Source organism: Cebus imitator, unplaced genomic scaffold (genome assembly GCF_001604975.1).
Source record: "Cebus imitator isolate Cc_AM_T3 unplaced genomic scaffold, Cebus_imitator-1.0 Scaffold53, whole genome shotgun sequence".
NCBI classification, from domain to species: Eukaryota; Metazoa; Chordata; class Mammalia; order Primates; family Cebidae; genus Cebus; species Cebus imitator.
Window position 1 is genome coordinate 9574666 of NW_016107368.1, and position 18138 is coordinate 9592803.

The 18138-nt window shown below is 38.2% G+C and overlaps 1 protein-coding gene across 2 annotated transcripts in view; it reads right to left on the reverse strand.

Annotated features, from left to right (window-relative positions):
* The window catches only part of PTPDC1 (protein tyrosine phosphatase domain containing 1), a 71021-nt gene extending 56602 nt beyond the window's left edge, over window positions 1–14419 (reverse strand). Inside the window, exon 1 of one of the 2 annotated variants that reach the window (XM_017528504.2) lies at window positions 14079–14400. The gene's annotated coding sequence lies outside the window, so the exon portion shown is untranslated. Of the gene's footprint in view, window positions 1–14078 lie in introns of both variants that reach the window. The other variant, XM_017528503.2, reaches the window with a different exon arrangement.
* Window positions 14420–18138: the final 3719 nt, after the last annotated feature.

Consider the following 18138-nt stretch of genomic DNA (forward strand, 5'->3'; position numbering starts at 1 on the left):
ATACACCAAAAACATGAGCCTCAAAGAATCTCTCATGCCACATATAAAATTAACTCAAAATTGATCATACATCCAATTGCAAGAACCTGAAAATATTGACTTTATCAATACAAGGCAAAAACTAAAGGAGAAATAGACAAACCTATTATATATCTATATTTATAGTTGAGGCTTCAACATCTTTCTCTCAGTAATTGATTAAGCAGGGAGAAAAATCAGTAATTATACAGATAACTTGAACAGCACTATCAACAAACTTGATCTACTTTATATTTATAGAGCATTCCATCCAACAATAGAAGAGCACACCAAGATAGAACACAATCTGGAACATAAAACACACTGAAGCAAATGTAAAGAGAAATAATACAAAGTATGTTCTTAGACCCCACCGGAATTAAACTAAAATCAATAACTGAAAGACAGTTGGATAACTGGAAACATCTGAAAAATACCCAACACCCTTCTAAATAACACATAGGTTAAAAAGTCTCAAGAGAAATTCAAAAATATTTTGAAACAAATAAAAGTTAAATATATATACCTTGCACAACAATGTGAATGTATTTAATCACACTGAACTGTACACTTAAAATGGTTAAGATGACAAATTTTGTTATCTGTATTTTACAATTAAAAATAATTTCCAAAATACAACATCAAAATTTATGGGATGCTGCTAGAGTAATGTTTAGAGAGAAGCATATAGTATTAAAAGCACATTTTAGAAAAGAAGAAAGACCTAAAATCAATAACCTATGCTTCCTCCTTGGGAATCTAAGGAAAACCAATTTAAACCTAAAGCAAGAAGGAAGGAAGGAAGGAAATGACAGACCACTAACCAACAAAAAAAAAGGAGTGAAGACACAAACTGCCAGTATCAACAATAAAAGAGAGGTCATCACTGTTAACCGCATGGACAGCAAAAAGACAATAAAAAATACTGTGAGCAAATCTATGCCTGTAAATGTGATTATTTATATAAAATGGACCAATCCCTTGAAATGTAAAAACTACTAAAATTCCCTCAAGGAGACAGATAATGAATGGTCCTACATCTAAAAAAGCAATAAAATTAGTAGTGAAATTAGAAAAGAAACTTCCTCAAAAACGAAAACACCAGACTTAGATGTTCAATGGTGAATCCACCAAAAACTTAAGGAAGAAATAATACAAATTCTATAATCTCTCCCAGAAAATAGAAGAGTAGGGATCATTTCCCAATTCATTCTGTTAGGCTAGCATTAACCTAATACCAAAACTAAATAAAGAATTTCCTTAACCTAATAAAGACTATTTTTAAAAAGTTACGGTTAATATCCTATTTAATAGTGAGAGACTTGATGTTTCCCCCTTAAATCAGCAATGAGGCAAAATGTGCTCTCTCACACATCTATTCAACTTCATATTAAAAGCCCCAGCTAAGTGCAATAAGACAAGAAAAAAACAGAAAGGCATACAGGTTGGAAAGAAAGCTCTTTATTCACAGATAACATAATTGTCTATCACGGTTGTCCATGCATGCAGAAAACCACAGAGAACCCCGCACAAGCGAGTTTTGCAAGGCTGCAAGATACAAAGTCATCCTCAGCAAATTGACACAGGCCACATGTTCTTACTTACGAGTGGGAGCTGAACGATGAGAAAACATGGACACATGGTGGGGAACAATATACACTGGGGCCTGTCAGTGGGTGGAGGGAGGAAGAGCATCAGGAAGGACAGCTAATGCTGGGCTTAATACCTGGGTGATGGACTCATCTGTGCAGCAAACCACCATGGCACACATTTACCTATGTAACAAACCTGCACGTTCTGCATATGTACCCTGGAACTTATAGTAAATCTAAATAAATGAAGAAATATTTTGTGTTTGTGATTGAAAGATAACATAGTAATGATACTAATTCTCTCTAAGTTGATATACAGGTGTAATGAAATTCATATTGAAATCCCAGCCAGGTATTTTGTAGACATATAAGAGCTTATTCTAAAATTTACATGAAAAGGGAAAGGCGCTAGAATAGCCAATTCAATTCTGGAAAAGAACAAAGTTGCAGGGTTTACAGTACCTGATTTCAAGACTTACTGTAAAGCCACAACAATAAATATAGACGGGCAAAACATTAGACACATCAATCAACGGAATAGAATACAGAGACTGGAAATTGACCCAGAAAAATATAGTCAACTAATTTTTGAAAAAGGCGCAAAGACAATCCAATGGAGAAAAGTTTTTTCAACAAATGATGCAAGACATCTGGATGTTTATATGCAGTGAATTCAACCTCATCACACCTTACACAAAAATTAATTCAATGTATCTCAGAACTAAATGTAAATGCAGAAACTATCAAACTTCTAGAAGAAAATATTGGAGAAAAGCTACATGATCTTTGGTCTGCTGGAGTTTTTATTTTTTTGAGACAGGATCTCACTCTGTCACCCAGGCTGCTGTACAGTGGTGTGATCATCGCTCACCGCAGTCTTGACTTCCTGGGCTCAGGTGTTTTTCCCACCTCAGCCTCCAGAGTAGCTGGGACTACAGGCGCAAGCCACCATGTCTGGCTAATTTATTATATTTTTTGTAGAGACAGGGGAGTCATTTTCAGAGATTCAGGTGTGGAGCACAGAGGGAGAGTATATCCTATTTTATTCCCTTTATAATTTCTGTATTATTTGAACTTTACAATTATTTTTTAATTATAAATGAAGCTTTGATATATTTTTAAATTTCTACTGAAAAACATGGGCGTAGAATCTGAACACATACATTGTTGAAGAAAACATACAGATAGAACAATAAGTATATGAAAAGATGCTCAGTATAGGGGATGTGCAAACTAAAACCCTAATCCATACCATTACACATCTATTAGAATGGATTTTTTTTTTTTTTTTTTGAGACACAGTCTCACTCTGTCACCCAGGCCAGAGTGCAGTGGTGCCATCTTGGCTCACTGCAACCTCTGCCTCCTGGGTTTAAGCGAATCTCCCGCCTCATCCTCCCGACTAGCTAGGACTGTAGGCACCCACCACCACACCCGGCTAATTTTTGTATTTTAGTAGAGACGGGGTTCCACCATATTGGCCAGCTGGTCTCGAATTCCTGACCTTGCGATCCACCCATCTTGGCCTCCCAAAGCGCTAGAATTACAGGTGTGAGCCACCGTGCCTGGCCTAGAATGGATTTTTTTGTAAAAACTAGCAACATCAGTACTGACAAGAATGAAGAATAACAGGAACTCTCCTTTATGAATCACAGTGAAGAACATTTGTGATTCATGGGAGCAAGTCAAAATATCAACATTAACAAGAGTTAGGAAGAAGCTTGATTACAGCCCTCATGGATGATTTGGAGAGGTTCAAGACTTCGGTGGTATCTGTAGATGTAGTGGAAACAATAAGAGAAGTAGAATTAGAAGTAGAGCTGAAAATGTGACTTAATTGCTGCAAATTCATGATAAAACTTGAATGAATGAAGAACTACTTCTTATGGATGAACAAAGGAAGTGGCTTCTTGATAGGGAAACTATATCTAGTGAAGATGCTGCAAACTCTGCTGAACTGACAACAAAGGATTTAGAATATTCCTTAAACTTGGTTGATAAAACAGTGGTAGGGTTTAAGAGGACTGACTCCAGTTTTGAAAGAAGTTCCACTGTGGGCAAAGTGCTATCAAACAGCATCACATGCTACAGGAAAATCTTTCATGATAGAAGAGTTAACTGATGCAGCAAACTTCATTGTTATTTTAAGAAACAGCCACAGCCACCACAGCTTTCAGCAGAAGTCTATCCTGATCAGTCAGCAGCCATCATCACTGAGGTAAGTCCTTAAACCAAAAAAGACTATGACTCACCGGAGGCTCAGCTGATCCTTAGTATTTTTTAGCAATATTTAAAAATTAACATATATACGTTATTTTTTTAGACCTAATGCACACTTAATAAACTATAATATAGTGAAAACATAACTATTATAGGCACTGGGAAATCAGAAAATTTGTGTGACTTGCTTTGCTGTGATATGAACTTTATTGTGGTGGTCTGGAAACAACATGCAATATCTCTGAGGTGTGCTGTATAAAAAATGCATGACATGACATACTCTCACTGAAGGGGAAGGGGAGAATGGAGTGTAAGAAACTTTAGAAATGAATGGAAACCGTAAAAGAAAACAACAACAACAAAACCCTGTATACAAGCACTGTTCTGTAGTAGGTAATAGTTTTTATGGAAATATGGGTTAATAATTTTGATACTGCTGTACATGTATACTGGAATTGAAAAAATAAGTAAAATGATGGTGAATGGTAGGAGCCAGGTTTCTCACTATGGACTGGGTAGTTACAGATAAGTAAGGAGGAAAGGCAAGAATAAGTTCTCAGATTCTAAGACATCAGGATGAAATCTCCTTTAGCTTAATACAGACACTGATGAGTAAAATAGAAATAAAAATATGTATGCATACACAGGTTAATATACATACATATAGTTCCTACCTGTGGTCACTGACATGGCCTAAAAGCAATGACACTCCAAGAGCGATGAGCATATCAGAGCAAATCTGGTTTCTAATACTATTTTCCAATAAAAGAAGCCAGGGGTCCTTGTTGAAGTGATTAATTTTAGGGCTAGAGCAGAGAATACAAAAGATTAGCCTGGAGCATCATGTAGTGCCAGAAAGTGGGAAAGTGCTCAAAACACAGAGACTAATGAGAATGTCAAAAGATTCAGAAGCAACTGAAAGAACTCCCAACAGCAAAAGTAGAAATAATTTGAGTAACAAAATAAACAATGCAGTATTCAGGTAAAACTGGCCAGCAACAGAAAACCTAAAAGTTAATAAAAACAGTTCAGTTTTATCTACAGCTTTACAAATTTGAGGGATTTTTAAGTTGATTTGTCTACTAAGGAGGTCTACCATGGATCCAAGCAATAATCACTTAGAAAGCAGAATTTAGAAGGTATAGGCTAAAAGTGTAATTATTCTACAATCTCTTAAGCAAGGGCATTCACACTTTAAAAATATACAAGTAATTAGCAGGACTCTGCTTTCCCTGTTTTGAACTATCTAAACAGTGGTATCAGATGGGACAGAAGAAAATTATCTAAACGGCAATCCTTTCCCCATGTGTACCAGGCAACAAATGCAATTAATCACAGAGAGAAGAAAACCTCCCCTGTGGTCCTTGCTTATTAACTCTCTTTTCAAAGACCTTTTGCTCAAAGGAAAGGAAACACTGAACTAGAGTCAGTTGATTTGTACATCCTGGCATGCTAAGGCTCATTACATGGGAGGCATGATAGAACTTTTGCAAAACAGGCATATAGAATGAAGGAAGATGTAAAGATCAGTTGGCATAGGGGCTGAAAATACCAACTCAACTATGAGGTAGGAAAAAAAAAAAAGAGATAGTTGTCCAATAATAATGTTCAATGGACATGGTGAAAGAGACCTTGTTCAGGTAGGCCACTGATACAAAGTATCAGAAGCATAAGAATTGTTCAAGAAGTAATAGCAATGATGATAGTGAATATTACAAATCATCCAAGTCAGGATGGTCAGTACCTAGGAGTCTTCAGGTACGAAGAGTTGGAAAAGATGTTTTGGCATTAGCTGCAGAACATTATCATGGCAATATATTAAAAATCAGTGTTTTAATGGTAAAAATTTCTATAATTTAAAGGAAGGCAAATACAAAATTGTATACAAGTATGTAAAAATAAATATACACAAACTGAAACAGATTGACCAAAATGCTAATGATGGGAGTATAGCTGACTTTTTTCCTTTGTATGTTTCTATATATTCTATTATTATATTATTCCTCAAATGACTAAAACAAACTTTAAAAATTAGTTTTTACTAACACCTTTCACTAAAGACACATAATGGCCTACATACCTACAGGTATCCAGGGGAAATCAATCTGGAATTAAATTAAACCTGCTGTGGTTTATTCACAGGGTAGATAAAAGATTCTGATCTTAAAATAGGAATAACCCCATTTATTCATGGACTAGGTTAAAAATAGATACTTAATGTATACATGTTCAATTTAAATAAAGAGGATGTCAAATAAAAATTATAGGAGGCCGTTGTTTTGGACTGAGATCCTGGACTAGGCTCAACTGGCCAGACCAAACCAGAATGGAGTCACTCATGAATGTAATTAACCTGAACTCTGAAATGAGCCAATCTTCCAAAAAACTAGAGATTCACAGCAATCAGTAGAGGCCCAGTTTACCTGAGCTGGCATGGTAAAGAAGTCTCCTCTGTTTGAATCCTGTAAGGAAAGTAACTTTGTAACTACCAATCTGTTTTTTGCTCCTTCTTTCTGCTTTCTTTAGCCTTTTTCTACTTATAAATCACATCTCCTTTGCTCAGCTCACTGGAGTGGCTTTTGAAGTCTTTAGATGGGATGCTGCCCAATTCACAAATCCCTAACAAAAGATCTTTAAGTTAAATTTGTTGAAATTTGATTTTTAACAAGGGTCAAAAAACACTCATAGGAGCTATCCTTTGATATAACCATTTTTAATAGAATCTACTATAGATTAAGAAAGAGACAAATTAGTAAACTAATGGAATGTTCACAGTGATAGAATTGTAAATGATTTCTTTTTCTGCTTATTGGTATTTTACTTTTTTTTTTTTTTTTGGCAAGGTCTTGCTCTGTAACCCAGGCAAGAGTATAGAGGCATGATCATGGCTCACTGTAGCCTCAACCTCCTGGGCTCAAGCAATCCTCCTGCCTCATTTAAAAATTTTTTTGTAGAGACAAGGTCTCACTATATTGCCCAGGTTGGTCTTGAATTCCTGAGCTCCACAATCCTCCTGCCTTGGCCTCATAAAGTGCTGGGATTACAGGTGTGAGCCACAACACCTGACCCTTATTGGTATTTTCTACATTTTCATAGTCAATGTTTTACTTTTATGGGAATAAAAATGCAATTTTCAAATGACTATGGCTGCATTGGCTACTATTAAGTACATTTTTAGTAATATACTTTCATGCTACATTTTAAAATACATTTATAGCATTGTTTTTAATAGCTAGCATAAATTTATTTAATCTGTAGCCTGGGTTATTTGTATATAATTTCTTATAAAGACATTTAGAATGAAGTAAAAAACACTGAGTATTCCAAAACAGAGATAATTTAATAGTCAAATATATTTGTACATTAACAGTAGATCATTCTGAAGAATGATTAGCCATAGAACATCCTGAAGAGTCAGTTGAAAAGCTCTGCAAAGAAGAGAACTTAAAGTGCTCCTTTTTTGACTGGATAACCTTCCTTCAGTGACTTCTCCAACAGAACTCTCCTATGCTGGGCTTATGGGGTGGGAATGGGGCAGGAAAAATTAAGGACGGAAAGGAGCAGAGAAGTGGATTTTGTTCCTGGGTCACAATTTGGGTTTATGAATTTATCCTGTACAGTAATTTATTAACAGTAGTCTTCTGGTCCCTGTTCTAGAAAAAAAGAATTCTGCTTAAAAACAATCATGTGAGTAAAAAGCCTACTTATTTACCACATATTAGATTTTTAAAAAATACAAGCTACAAAAGAGAACACAGTATGATCTCATTTTTATAAAAGAATCGCACACATACACATATATAAAAGACTGGAAAAATATAAACCAAAATATTAACAGAGTGGATTATGGGTGGTTTTTATTTTCTGATCTCTGATATTTTCTAAATTTGGCAATACATATTACTTTGAGAAGAAAACAATGTTATTTTTAAAACACATACTGCAAACTTCTTGGGGAACAGAATAAAGTAAAAACAGTCAAAGCACTAACTAGGCAATTTAATTCCTAAAACAGAAGACTCAAGGAAATGGAGAAAATGTAAATTTCTAGAATCTTTTCCACCTAAGAGTTGAACTGGTCTTTATAAGGTATAAAAGTAACACATTAAGATTGGCTGCAAAGGCATGATTCTAAATGAGAAAATGTTTCCACAAAAGCTAACACTATCTGGATCTTCTTAAGCATACAGGATTTGGCCACTTAATCTTGTAGTAGATCCATTTAAACAATTACAATGCCTGCCTGGCAAATAGTAAGTGCTCAAAATTTGATAAAACAATGTTCTGAGTTCATAACATATAGGACAAGGCAACTTTCCTTTTGAAGGGAAGATTGACACAAATTACTGGGTAAAATAGTTGTCAAGAGAGCAAATAGTGCTGCTTGAATTGTAACGTATAGAAATGACTCTTACAGATGAAAAAATGCAATTCTGTTTCTCTTGATTAATTATTCGTGAGTCTTCTCCTAATCATTCTCCATCAACAGTGGCCAACTCCCTGTGCTGTGCACTGCGGCATCCAGCCAGGGAAGTCTAATCTAGAGATTGATACTTACTCATTCCACACAGAAAGAACAGAGAGGAAGTATTCTTTTGTAGCCACCAGAATCAGAGCAGGTGATGGCTTGTGGTAGAACTTATCACTCAAAAAGCTGCAGGTTAATATCATAAGGTTTACCATCCAAGAACACAATGGTTAGATTTTAAACCGTGACAAAAAAATTAATCTAAATAAACCGATGCATATATGGTCAATATTTGACAAAGGTGCCAAGAGTACATATGGGGAAAGGATAATCTTTTAAATAAATAGTGTTGAGAAAACTATTTACATGCAAAAAAAAAAAAAAAAAAGAGAGAGAGACAGAAAGAAACTGAATCCCCATCTTACACCACTTACATAAATTATGTAACTCAAAATGGATTAAAGACTTAAATCTAACACCTAAAACTAACTCCTAGAAGAAAACAGTGGGATAAAGTTCTTTGACATTAATCTTGGCAATAATTTGTTGGATGTGACACCAATAGCACAGTCAACAAAAGCAAAAATAAAAAAGCAGATATACAACAAACCAAAAACCTTCTGCACAGCAAAGGGAGCAATCAACAAAATGAGAAGACAACCTACAGAATGGGAGAAAATGTTTGCAAACCATATATCTAATAAGGGATTACTATCCAAAATACATCAGGAACTCATATAATTCAGTAGCAATAACGCAAATAATCCAATTAAAAATGGGCAAAGGACCTTAACAGACGTTTTTCCAAATAAGACGTACGAATGGTCAACAGGTACACGAAAAGCTGCTTAACATCACTAATCGTGAGGGAGTGCAAATCAAATCCATGAGGAGGTATCACCTCACGCCTGTTAGAATGGCATTAAGAATACGTCAAAAGGTAAATGTTGGCAAGGATGTGGAAAAAAGGGAACCTTTGTGTCCTGTTGGTGGGTATGTAAATTGGTATAGCCACTATGGAAAACAGTATGAATGTTCCTCAAAAAATTAAAAATAGAACTACCACTCTATTCAGCATTCCCTTTTCTGGGTGTTTACCCAAAATATTTGAAATGAGTTGAAGAGATGTCTGCATGCCCATGTTTATTGCAGAAGTATTTACAATGGCCAAATTATGGACTCAAACTAAGGGTCTATCAACAGATGAATGGACAAAGAAAACGTGGTATATGGATATACACACACACACACACACACACACACACACACACACACACACACACACACAATGAACTACTATTCAGCCTTAAAAAAGAAATAAATTCTGACATTTGCCACAACATGGATGGAGTAAGAGAACATTATGCAAAGTGAAATAAGCCAGGCACAGAAGTACAAATACCACATGTTCCACTTATATTAGGAATCTAAAACACTTGAACTCATAGAAGCAGAAAATAGAATGGTGGTTACCAGAAACTGGCAGTTTGGAGGAATAGGAAGATGAAGGCAAAAGGGTACAAAGCATCAGTTAGACAAGAAGGATTGGGTTTTTAAAAACTGAGATCTATTGCACAGTGTGGTGAATATAGTTAATAACAGTATATTACACTATATTGAAAACTTCTTGGGAAAGAGTATTGGGAACAGAATAAAATAAAAATACAGTCACAACACCAATTAAACAGGCAATTTAATTCCTAAAACAGAAGACTCAAAGAAGTAGAGAAAATGTAAATTCCTAGAATCTTTTCTACCTAAGAGTTGAATTAGTCATTATAAGGTATAAAAGAAACACATTATGATTGACTGCAGAAGATGATTCTAAATGAATCACATACATTTCAAAATGGATAACAGTAAATTTCAAATGTTCTCGCAGCAAAAAATAAGTATGTGAGGTGATGAAAATGTTAATTAGCTTGACTTAGTTATTCCACAATGAATAAATCATAGCATCATTTTGTACTCCATAAATACATAAAATTATAAATTATCAATTTAAAATAACATTTAAAAATTTCAGATAAACCACTGAGAAAGATTATTGGTGGCACAATTAAGTGTTCATATTGTTATTAAAAAGAATGATTTCTAAGAAAAATGACATAACTTCTTAGAAGCAGAAAAATTATCAAAACATTGACATTTTAATGGAAAAAATGTAAATTACTACCCTTGGATCAACTGTAAACATTTCAGACCTAGGAAATTTTTAACTGTGTTCTCATTTATTTTCCTTAAATCTCCCATTTTCTCTTTTGTTTGTTTTTATTTATTTATTTTTTTTGAGACAGAGTGAGTCTCACTCTATCACCCAGGCTGGTGTGCAGTGGTGCACTCTCGGCTCACTTCAACCTCTGTCTCCCAGGTTTAAGTGATTCTCCTGCCTTAGTCTCCTGAGTAGATGGGATTACAAGTATATGCCACCACACTCCGCTAATTCTTACATTCTTAGTAGAGACGGGGTTTCATCATGTTGGCCAGGCTGGTCTCTAACTCCTGACCTCAGGTGACCCGCCCACCTCAGTCTCCCAAAGTGCTGGGATTACAGGCACGAGCCACTATGACTGGCCACAAATCTCCCATTTTCTGACACGTAATCTAATTTCAAAATCTTAATTGAGATTTAAGAGTTTAAGACAATTTATTAATATTTTTTCACAAATTTAAACTCAGTGAGGCACATACTTTTTCACCAAGTTAAATCCATGGACATTATTCAGTTTTAGTGTTTAAGCATTTATCACAATCTGTCATTACTTTGTTTTTTTTACTTACTATCTTTTCCTTATATAACTTTTTAGGTTAGGGACCTTGTCTATCTTCTTCACAGTTATATTGTCTACATCTACCATACTGCCTGGCACATAACAAGTGTTCATAAATATCTGCTGAATTAACAAATGGATGATTTTGGTCATACAGAGCAAAACCTGATAAAGAACTAGACAGTCAATTTACCCTTAGTTTTCCCAGCAAAGTTTTTAAAAAAGGTGACCCACTATTTTTATAATTTTTTTTTTACATCTCACATATAGTTAAGTGCTTCAGAAAATGCATCTTTTTGGAAATGAAAATGATCTTAAATATTACAGCAAGATAGGAACTTATAAATTTGCTCTAAAGAGAGTGAGAGAGAAAAAGAACTAATATTAATAGAAAACAGTTGTGCTTAGCACTCTGCTACGGCATTACACATGCTGTCTCATATAACTGTCACAACCCTGGAGGCACTGTCCCCATTTGAAAGATTAGGAAAGTGAGAATCAGAGAGGAAGAACTGAGAATCAGAAAGGAAGTCACCGGCCCAAGGTCACATAACTAGAAAGTACTAGATTTGGGATTAGAACACTGGTTCTTCCTTAAACCCACTTTATTTCCTCTACCCCATGTTGCCTCCACAGAAACCAGAAAAATGAAATACAACTTTTTCAGTAACAACACATTAAGTACATGAAACAATCCAGATAATACTTGCAAAGGAATGTTTTGATTATTCAACTTATATCATTCCTAGAAAAAGAAATATGTAATTACATAAAACATAATTATGAAGAAACATTTCAATATATACATTTTCACATCCTCTGTACTGCTTAATTTACAGCAAAGAAAATGTTCAGACTTTGAGGCAGTTGTTGGTTTTGTAAAAGGATGTGCAGGCTGGGCACGGTGGCTCATAGCTGTAATCCCAGCACTTTGGGAGGCCGAGGCAGGGAGATCACTCGGGCCCAGGAGTTCAAGACAAGCCCGGGCAACATGGCGAAACCCCATCTCTATAAAAAATACAAAAAAAGTAGCTGGGTGCGGTGGCACACAGCAATAATCCCACCTACTTGGGAAGCCAAGGTGGGAGGATTGCTCGAGTCTGGCAGGTAGAGGATGCAGGGAACTGAGGTTGCACCACTGCACTCTAGCCTGGGCACCAGGGCAAGACTCCGCTTCAAAGAGAAGAAAAGAAAGAAAAGAAAAGAAAAAAGAAAAGAAAAGAAAAGAAAAGAAGGAAGGGAGGGTGGGAGGAAGGAAAGGAGGGAGGGAGGGAGGGAAGGAAAAAGGATGTGCTTTTAAGAGAACTGTGAGGCCTGGTTCGGTGGTTCATACCTGCAATCCCAACACTACAGAAGGCCAAGGCTTAATTTAAGCCCAGCAGTATGAGACCAGCCTGGGTGACAGAGTGAGACCTTGTCTCAAAATAAGTAAATAAATAATAGAAGTTTAATAGTAACTTTCAAGTAAATGCTCTCAACCTCCTTGAAAGTTTTCAAGGAGGATGGGAATAGCATAGAAGTAAGCTCATATTTAAAAAAGCAAAGCAAAATTGTTAGGACCTTCTCAAAATGAGAGCTGTTCCACTGCATAGGGTGCTGTCTCCCAAACCTTGGTTTCCTCCAACAAAAGACTTCCTTCCAAAGCCTGAATGGTCACTTGTCTGGAAAAGGAGATGGAATCTCTGCTTGGGAGGAGAAATTTGAGACCCTTGGGTACAACCCCATAAAACCTTCGGGATTGGGTAAGAAATTAGACTAGAACCCTTTTTCTTAAAATGGTCCCTGAGTCACCAATGTAGGAATCATCCTAGGAGGATATGAAAATTCAGATTCTCCAGCCCAGTCCCTGATACTGAATCCTCATATCTGGAGTGGGAGCTGAGATTTTGCATTTTCAAAAAGCCACAAGGTGGAATTCTTGTGCACAAAGAGGTTTGGACACAACTGGACAAGCTGGGAACCAACAGGATGAGTGGGCGGTTTTAGAGCCATATAGACATGGATTTAAATCCCAGTTCTTCCACTTAATATTAACAGCTCTGACTGTGGCAAGTCACTCAAACCCCCGAGCTTGTTTTCCCACAGGGTAAATGAAATGACACTTTATCATGGAGATCAAATAAAATTGTGTGGGCATATGTATGTGTGTGTATTATGTATGTACCTGTGCGTATGTGTGCTAACACTGCCTGGCACAGAACTTTTATAAGATGGACTTCTGGGGTTTTCCGGCCCTCAGCCTATGAATGCTACTATGTTTTAATCCTTCCACACACACAACTACCACAGGATCATCTGCTTATCCACTCCCTAAAGCAGTTTCTCAACCTTTTCTTCATTTTCTCCCTCTCTTCCCAGGGGACGATTTAGACATTTTATTTCCGAATCTGCTGCCCCCATAAAATTTCAATGCTATAGGTATAATGTATATCTGCTTGTTTTGAGGCTCCTTGGAAGGCCACAAAGAACGGTAATATCTGAGATCTTTTTGCCCCCTAAGAACATGAGCAATATCACCCATGTTGGGAATGCATGTCCGAGAGGTCGACAGTTAAGCGACTTGGTCAACCTCACGTGACTAATTTAGTGGCAGAATTAGATCTAAATTAGAAGTCACAAACTGGCAGACTAGGACCAGCATATACACGTCTTTTGTTTGGCTTCCAGTATTTTGTTGCTGTTTTTTTTTTTAATTGATTGCCGACATTTACAAATCAAGAGATTTCACATAAAAATCCCGATATTCAACTTCTCAAGAAGAATCTGGGATAGCTCTCAGCGGCAGTTTAGAGGCACTCGCCACCCTAGAACGTGGGGGTTCTCCCAGCACCTCCCAGCAGATACCTGACTGTGAGACGCTCAAACCCAAGACGTTTGAACTTTAGTTTCAAGCTCACGACCATCAACGATTTGCCTCCAACCACGCATCACTTAATAACGAGACGTTTAAAAAGCAAATCTGAAAGAGCCATACTGAGTGTGCCGCTAAACTAGATGCGGATTCCGAACCTTTTCTCGCTCGGGATTCCAAGCCCCGGGCGCCGGCTGGGGTCAGAGGGACGCGCCGTCTGTCTCGCACGTCGTCTGCGGCCGACTAAGCAAGTTGCGGCCGGCCCGGAGACGCTGCCCCGCGGAGGGTCTGCGGGTAGCGGGCCCGGGGGCAGGCCCTGCGCGCCTTCACGGAGCGGCACGGATCCCTGCGGGTCCCGACGCGCCCTGGAGGCTCAGGGGTCCCGGCCCCGCCCGCCGGACAACGTCCTCCTGCTGGCGTCCAGGATGCTCCCCCACAGCGGGGCGCCCCTGCGAAGGCCGCGTCCCGGCGCCGCCCTCCGCGCGCCCGCTCGCCCGCTCGCCCACTCGCCCGCCAATCGCAGCCGCCGCCCGCCGCACGTGACGTGTGCCGGCCAACGGCGGCCCGAAGCGGACAGTGACGAGAATGGTGGCTCGGGGCATTTTCGAACTGGCGCGGGCAGTGAGAGAACGGTGAGGGACTCTGAGGGGAAGGCGCGGGGGCGGAGAGGGGACCCGAGCTAAGGGGACGGCGCTGGTCTTGAAGGGGCGCCGGTGAAGGAGGGCGGCGGAGCTGGCTCCCCGCGCTCCGCCCGCATTCTCGGGATGAGTGAAGGAGGAAGGGCCCGGAGGGCCCTGGAGCAGCGCGGACGGAGCCAGGCGTCTGGCCGCGTGTCTCCCGGCGCGGTTCCTGCGTTGTTCCTTCTGCTTCTGCTGGTCCTGTCGGCCCAAGTCCTACGGCATCGCGGCCCCAGGTGGTTCAGAGAAATCCGAGGAGCAGAGTCTGGGTGAGAGCAAGGCCCAGCAGTTGACAGTGGCCGACGGCGTTTGCCTGCGTGTAGCAGAAACCCCCAGATTCCAGTATCCTAAACCCACAAGGGGCTTTTCCCCCTCTCCTATAAAAGAAAGTGGGAGGAAGGTACCCAAACTCGTTCGGCTCTGGCATCTGTACAGCCTGGCTTCCGTCCACAAATTTGCCTTAAGGACCAAAATAGTAGTTGGAGCTCCAGCCATCACATCCTTATTTTAGAAAGGGCCTTTCTGGAAGCCCCACACAGCAGCTTCTAACTACAACTTATAGACTCGAATTTAGCAATATGCCTTGCAGAGCTGGGAACTATAATCTTAACTAGGCACATTGATGCCCTTAAAAATCTTTTTTCCAAAATGAAGGGAAGAGTGAATTTGATTAAGCAACTAGCAATCTCAGCTGCAGCTTGTTTTTTCCACCTTCACAAGAGGTCCTGTGTCTCACAGCTCAGTAGAAATAAGCCTTTCCCCTGCATCTGCAGAACAACTCATTAGACAAATCAGTACTTTCTGGCAGACCCTGTGCTAGATACTCTACATATATTTTCACATTTAATTTCTCTAGGTAGGGATTACTAGCCCCATGTTGCCGATGACACTGGAGGATAGAAATGGTGACAAACTGTGAATGTAGAGAGGCTGTTTGACCAGATGGTCTGATACCAATTGGCTGCACAGTTGGAAGCACATGGACCTAAGAATGTAGTTTTCTGTACCAAGTCCACAAAGGCCACTCTGCCTAAAGATGACAGGAAGCAACAAACAAGATGAGCATAGGACACTGCTCTGTAGCTCAGGAAACAGGCCCCACATAATACATCAATTCAAAAATAGTGTGACATCTAAACACCAGCATGGTGATGTAAAAAATGTGTTTTAGTAAGCAGCAGATGAAAAGAGATTTGAAAACGTCGACTTGGTATTTCTCAGCATTGTCCCACAGAGAGCAGTGCCCATAGTTGGGCTTATTAATAAGTAATGGAGGCCGTCTACTTGGACTGCCATTCCACTTACGTAGCTTGATCCTCTCAAGCTTGATTTTCAAGACTCAGGTCAATAATCATTTCCTTAGAAAGTCTTCTCTAACGAAAATCCCTCTTTTTCTCTCCCTCCATCCATGTATTTCAGGCATTCGAAAGGTATGTTCTATAGTTATTCGGATTATATTTTGTAACCAAAAATTAAATGACTTTACTATTTTAAGTAAGCACTGGATGGGAAATCTGGACTATGTAGACATCATTACTATCACTTGGATGGTTATTCCACAGATTTGAGTCATATGTGGAAAAGCCGTCTTCAGTTTTACTTTCATTTCATGTTTACCTAACAACCTTCTTGGAGTTCCAACTCAATAAAAACAAGACTCCTCAGTGGGGGAAAAAAAAATCACTGTATTATTTATATTATATGTAAATTCTTTAGTCTGCTAAATTTCTAAGGGCTTAAAACTGTAGCGTCATGATGACACAAAAATTACACCATCACAAACTTATCAAAGTTTTGAATATCATTTTTTCCTTAAAAATGAGAATACATCTATCTTTATAAAATATATGTTCATTAAAAGTAAGTTTCAAGAAAGGCAGAAAAGGATGAGGAATACACATAGTGGTTTACATTGTCCAAGACATTTTTCTATGAACAGTTATTCAAATATAAATGTACTTTAAAATAAGATGATATCATATAACTTATTTTTTACGTAACACAGCTATGCATAGCAAAGTACCACAGACTTAATGGCTTAAAACACCACACATTTAGGCCGGGAGTGGTGGCCCACGCCTGTAATCCCAGCACATTGGGAGACCAAGGTGCGTGGATCATGAGATCAGGAGTTCGAGACCAGCCTGGCCAAGATGGTGAAACCAGTCTCTACTAAAAATACAAAGATTAGCCGGGCGCCGTGGCAGGTGCCTGTAATCCCAGCTACTCGAGAGGCTGAAGAAAGAGAATCACTTGAACCCAGGAAGTGGAGACTGCGATGAGCTGAGATTGTGTCATTGCACTCCAGCCTGGGCAACAAGAGCAAAACTCTGGCTCAAAAACAAAAACAAAATATACCACACGTTTACTATCTGTTTCTGTGCATCATCAGTCCTGTCACAGTTTCTGTCAACAGACTGCCATCCAGGTATTGGCCAGGGCTGCAATCTTATCAGAAGCTCAACTGGGATAAGATCCACTTCCATGTGCCCTCAGGTTACTGACAGAATTCATCTGCTTGCAGCTATAAATAGGTCACCATTTTCTTGCTGACTGTCAGCTTCTGAAGGCCACCCTCAATTCTTTGCCTTGTGGTCCTCTCTGTAGACGTCAGAAATGGCAGCTTACTTTTTCAAAGCCAACAAGGGAGAGAGAATCATAATTTTTAATAGTAACATAGAATTCCACTGTATGGCTATAATGTGATTTATCCTCTATAGATATTAGGTTGTTTTAAATTTTTCTTCATTATAAACAGTGTTACAGTAAATGTCCTTATGCATATACCTTTGTGACTTCTCCTGTGATTATTTCCTTAGGATAATGCCCAGAGTGGAATTGCTAAGTCAGATGGTATACTTTTTAAATCTTTTTCTTTGTGTATTGCAAAACAGTGAAACTAAGCCCATTTATATTTCTAAGAATGTTTGAGAATGCTGGTTTGTATGCAACATTGGCATTACCCATAAGTTTCATATTTGCCAATCTAATGAGTGAAAAAAAATATTTATTGTTTTAATCAGTGAACTCAAACATATTTTCATATGTTTGCTGGATATTGTGGTTTTTGAATTGTTTGCCCATTTTGCAATTGTGAAAGCACTTTGTATGTTAAGTGCTCTTTGTGGGTTGCAAATGTGTTTCCTATTTTATGTTTGTTAAATTTTTGTTATTTTGTTTCTAGGGGATAATTCTGTTTATGGAGGATTTTTGGCCATAGAAAAGTTTTAAGTGTTTTTTGAAATCAATTCTATTGATTTTCCTAATGCTTTTTACTTTTGATGCCATGCTTAGAAATGCCTTTCCCACCTAAGGGCATAAAACTTTTCACTTGTTTTTTGTTCTGGAATGTTTATGGTTTCTTTTAACATTTACATTTTAATTGTTCTAGAATTATTGTGTTGAAAAATAGATTGCTATTGGGACTGTGATGAGTTTTTTAAAAAACTGAGCTATTCAATTGAGAGGGGTAACTTTAGAGTTATTTTTAAAATCTGTAATTTGTTATTGTAGATTTGTGGGAAATAGAGAACAAACCAAC